Source organism: Chelmon rostratus, chromosome 9, assembly GCF_017976325.1.
Source record: "Chelmon rostratus isolate fCheRos1 chromosome 9, fCheRos1.pri, whole genome shotgun sequence".
Classification (NCBI taxonomy): domain Eukaryota; kingdom Metazoa; phylum Chordata; class Actinopteri; order Chaetodontiformes; family Chaetodontidae; genus Chelmon; species Chelmon rostratus.
Window position 1 is genome coordinate 20,354,253 of NC_055666.1, and position 6,000 is coordinate 20,360,252.

Below are 6,000 nucleotides of genomic sequence, written 5' to 3' on the forward strand. Positions count from 1 at the left end.
AGTGAAAATAAGACTATAAAGAACAAACTTTACATAATAAAAATATAAAAATAGCAAGCAGTAAAAAGATTATATACATAACAATAGTAATAAAATAGCCAAATAGTAAACAGTAGTAAAAAGTATTGCACAAAAAGAATATCAAATGCAAATGAATATCAAAATAAGAATATCAAAAACAAATGGCAGTGAAAATAAAGTGTACCGTGACTGTAAGAACAAACTATACAGAATAAAATATCGAAATAGCAAGCAGTAAAAAATTATATACATAATAATAAAATATCAAAAGCAAACAGTCGTGGTAAGAAGTATTGTATTATTATTATTATTTTCAGCTGTTATTGTACAGTGTAATGGCATGTGGCAGGAAAGATTTCCTGTATCTGTCCCTTCGACAGCGGAGCTGTAGCAGCCTGTGGGAGAAGGTGCTCCGCTGTCTGTCCACTGTGTGATGGAGAGGGTGCTGATCATTGTCCATGATGGATAACAGTTTATTCAGCGTCCTCCTCTCCACCACAGTCTCAAAAGACTCAAGTCTGAGTCCAAGTACAGAGCCAGCCTTCTTGATGATCTTATCAAGTCTGTTGGTGTCGTTGGCTCTGATGCTGCTGCCCCAACAAACAACAGCAAAGAAGATGGAGCTGGCAACCACAGACTGGTAGAAGATCTCCAACATTTTGCTGCACACGTTGAAGGATCTCAGTTTCCTCAGGAAGTAGAGTCTGCTCATCCCCTTCTTGTACACAGTCTCTGTGTTGGATTTCCAGTCCAGTCTGTTGTCGATCACAAGAAGACGAGATGTGCTACAGGAGGATGAGGTGACATAGAGAGCACAGACCAAGGCCTGCAAAAATATGCAAATCTACAAGCACAGCCATGTATGTATGTCATCATATATATTTCCAAAACTATTAGCCCCTGCCCCAAGATTCCTCTCTACTCCAAAATTAAATGTGTTTTCCTCTGGCCAATGGTATGCTTTTTTACCAAGTTTCATGAAAATCAGGCCAGTAGTTTTTCCATAATCCTGCTGACAAACACACCAAACTGAGAACACAGGCTCCTTGGCAGAGGTAATAATATGGGGATAACATCTCACATTTTCAGATGGTCTCTCAGAGAAGGCTTTCACAGCACTGTACACATCAAAAGTCACAGAAATAATTGTGCAAGCAATGAAGACCCTGCTTACTCCCTCAACTCCCCAGATCTGGTGTAATCACTGCTTAAAGTGTGTGCAATTGTTGGAGTGTATGTTCTTGAAAGTTACAGAAGTTGTCTACACTTCCCTTTTATTTTAATGCAAGCCCGGCATTGTACAAAAACTGCTTTTAATCATCGATGCTAAAGTGATATATGGTAACGCATCTTAAAGTGGAGGGTGATTTTGAAATAAAGACGGGGCTCATGTAACACAGCCTCATCATATCATGGGACAACATAACATCATGGGAAACATTTGAAAAGATGACTCATGTATAATTTAATAGAATAGAAAAAAATTGCTATCAACGCAGCTGGTAGTGTTGTGACGAATGAGACGTCACTTCTATTACATTTAACTGAAAAACATGAATGCAAGGCAGGATTCAATTAGCTCGATGCTCACTTTTCTCTGCTGCGAGGTGACGTATGTTCATATACACTATAAAGTTGCAGTAGATAAGACGTAGTTTCACACAGCTGTCACTCCTACATGCGGTGTCCACAGGTATTCACAGCAATCATCTACCTTCATGTGTAATCTGTCACTTATTGTTTCATCTTCCCCACACAAACCTCACATGCATTAGAGTGTGTGTATTCCCATTGCACAATATCTCTTTGCCACTCAACTGAAATCTGTCTTGTGCCAAAGAAGAGTGTTATTTCAGATGCAGATTTGTTCCAATTCTCACCTTTTTTTTATCTGACTCTCACTTCTTTCTCTCGCCTCACAGTGTGGGAACACAGGTTTCATTGAGTGCAAAGAAAGTAACTAACACTTATAAAAAATGTTTCCTGTTTCCTTGAAACTGCTCCAGTAGTCAAATGGTACCTGGAAGAAGTTTTTTGTGCAAAAATATTTAAATTGCTCTCCTGCTGTATGTGGTTCAGTCTATATCACAAAATTTCCAAACTGCTTTGAATGCAATTGCAACAACAGCAACACAGATATAGTGACTGGATGTCCTTTTTCTAACACCTCAGGGCTAATGTGTTGGGCCACAAAGGACACCTCACAAAAAAATACAGCAAAGACTACTTCAAAAAAGATAAAGAGCATCAAGACAGCCATAACCTCTACTCAGAAAGCATTAATACAACCTCACCACAGGTTCAAGGTACTGTAGGTAGGTATCAGAGAGATCAACACCAGCTCAGCTGAGTGAGTTACAACCTTAGAATGATGGGGGGAAAAGGTAGATTAACAGTAAAACGTAAACCATGAACTGGTGTGAAGGCGGAGAGAGGATGAAAATTAGGTCAGCAAGGCAAATATTGTTGTGCTTCGCATGTCATGGAACAGAAAAACAAAGATCTAAGCCATCGAGGAGACCTTTTGCATACTTGACATCCATTGAATAACGACATTAAGAGTCTACAGCAACGCTTGCAGCTCTGTGAGGCTGTACAGGGCTGAGCGCTAACACCAGCATGCGAACATGCTTACAAGGACAATGTGGAAATGCTGTTAATCCTGAGGGCAATATGAAAGTCTCTGCATGGATGGCCCGTCCATCCCACTGTTGTCAATACATTTCTGTAAAAAGCACAAAGGTGAACCTGATAACACTTCGAGGAAAAGTAAATAAATAAATAAATCAGGCCAGAGGAACCTTCCCCACCTCATCTATGTGCAGGACCAGAGAGCCAGACCAGATGATATTCATTTAATTTGTCTGCAGGATTTGAAATGACCTGGCATCAGCAGCGCCCTCGTCATATAATTTATTGGCAGTGGACTCTTTTGAGTCATAGTTAAGGATATTACTTATAATTCACTTTGAGTTTGTTAACACAGTGTATCTTATTTAATTTGCTGTGATGCAGAACACTCAGTCTCTTGATTTACAGTGATTTCCTCACAATGTTCCTAAACACACGACTGCTTAATGTGTTTTTCTGAAAATGATTCAAAAACGGCTACCTTGGCAGTTCAGAGTCTATCGTGGTGCAGTGAGTAATGCCTGTAAGTAAATTTAGTCTCACAGTGGTATAGTTGCAACACCAAGATCATTTCTGTTTTTTTTTTTTTTATTAAACCCAAGGCCAAAGATACCAAAATACCTGCCATATGTGGAATTTTGCATATTTAGGAGATCATTAGTACATCTGTGTTTCTAATTGTTCAAGCAGAAACATTGAGTTATTTACGTATTCATGTTTCCTTTAACCCAAATTATCACAGTACACCAGAAATTCCTGACATGAAACAATGGAGGCAGTTTTCCTCTTAATAGTTTGTTATAATTTGTGATAAGCTTCCTTGATTTTCATGTTTTGTTTCGATTCTTACTGCATGTTTGCAGGAGGGTCTTGATACACAATGTACTGTAAATTACTTATCACAAAGTCCATTATATAATTTTTCTCTTGTTTAAAAATGACTGCGTTCAAATAGTATTACCCAGTATACATGCAGACAATGCTGTTGCTATAAAGCTTCCTTCCACTGGTGGCAGCACTGAGCACAACCAGCCCAGTGGATGAGAAAGGAAGAAAGTATGCGCCATCTTGGATTTTAACCGGGTTGTACTGAGATTAATCGGATTCACCTGCACGCCGCTGGAATAAGCTGTGTTTCTGTTATTTTACACACTCCTGATATCAACGTGAACACGTCTGAACTGTTGCTGTGGAGTTAATCTGTCCTGCGGCGGGTTCTTATTTCCAATTTTGGTACTATAAATAACTTTTATTAGCATTGAATGTAAGTTGTGGGTGCTTCGTTTGGCTAGCAATCCAAGACGTTGACGTGTAGCTGGCATGTGTTAAACAGAGAAAGGTGGATTTGTGCGGGAGAAGCCATCTTTTTTATCTGTCCAAACACTCACCAGCTGCAAAAGACTAGCTCATGTTACTGCTAACACTGGTGACAGACAAGTTAGACTCGCTGCCAGAAATGGGAGGGAAACTACAATTAACTCGCCAGTTTATGATATTTCTCCTACCAAACAGTCAAACTGTACTTAGAGAAATCTTGATTTACTCACCATCAACAGGTTAGATATGCCGATGTTGTCATGGCAACATGGCGCTTTTCCAAACGGATTTAATCAGCGACATCTGGAGCCAGTATCATAATCCAGGACTGTCTGCGGTGTCACAGCTGGCTATAAAGACGGAACCGGCGACTGACTTTAACAACTTGATTAATCAGTTTGCAAACACCAGAAGATGATACCAGAAGATGGTCTTCTAAAGGTAAGACCTTTATTCCATTTAATATGTTCAGTGTGATGCAGTTTGGTGCTCATGTTTGGCTTGTTGCACAGTTCCTGTCGTCTGCTGTGACTATAATTTCTGTCATAGGCTCGTTTTGTATGTCAACTTTTTTTCTTCCAAATTGCACTTGACACTCTCATATCATCTTGTTGTTCAGTGGTTTGTGTGACTGTGCTTAGTCAGCTCAATTTCATTACACAATTTAGCAGAAGTTACCTTAGATGTGCATTGGATAATTTTTTATCACAGCCTTTTCTGCATTGATCTGACTTTTAGGCCTAACACAGGCCTGAGGTCTGACTAGAGTCATTTTGCATATGATGATGTCTGTATACACAATGGGAGACTCCTCTATAGCATAAGTATCATTGTAGCTCATTGTGTACAATGAACATTAAAATCTATGGTCCCCTGAGTGTTGAAGGGAGATTGTTAATGATTGTGAACCCTGTGGCACCTTAAGCTTAATGTCAGCTGCTAAATGGCATGCTGAGACCTTTGTACAGGCAATGAAGCAACAGGGCCTATTAGTGTGTTTGCCACTGGTGAGATGCCTGTGAGGCACAGCAATGGGCACCATGGTGGACAGACTGAGTACAAACTGCAGCTAAATATAACAAGTACGCTTCACATGATCTTTGGACTTAGGGTTGATTTGTGCACATAAAGTAGCTTGCAGCTCTCAAACGTAACTTTTTATTGAATGTGTCGACTGCACAGTTTATGGAGTTAATGAGTATTTACATACGTGGAGAGTCATCTTGATTACTTTCCTCTGAGGGGGAAGAAAAAAAGCGGGTACTTTGCCAAAGTTAAGTTGTAGAGATCAAATTCCACGTCATGGAAAAACTTTTTCCATTTCCCAAAATGCATCCAGAGGTAACACTTGCATCAAGCTTGTCTTTTGCGTCTTCTGCCCCATGATGATGTGATATTATAAATAGTTTAGAAACAAGGTGGCAACTGTCAGCTTGTCAGAAACTTGGTAAGTCTGAATTGTGGGGAAAAATACAAGGAAGACAGTCGTGACAAAACAGATTCTGGAAGTGCAGGAACAGGCGAAGGATTTGCGCCTTTTAATGCAGCTGCTAGACTCTCATTAAAAAGTTGACCCTTAAATAGATCTGTGATTTATGCTATGAATGTGAAATCAGACATTAAATAATGGAACAGCCTGTATCTGTATCTTCTTTCAGAGGAATGATTTTAAGGTCACAGTTCGATTATTAAGGTCTATATTGGCTTGTATAATTTCTTTTCTTCACCTGGATGCTTGTAAAAGTGTGTTCATACTTTATGGGCACCTTACATGCACAGTATTTTATGACATCCAATTTACTTGCACTGAGAATGCAGTATTTTGACCCATTTTCACCTGCCAGTGACATCCTCATAATGATAACACACAATTGTCTTGACCATGAGTGTTTGTGGTTATATTTAGGACAACGGGTTGAGCTGAGAATCGTGCTGGTTGGTTGTTACAACAAAGCCCTCCAGGTCCTCGAATGAACAAGATGAGTTCATTGCACACAAACATTTCCCTAAGAGTTGTAACAGAGTCGAAAT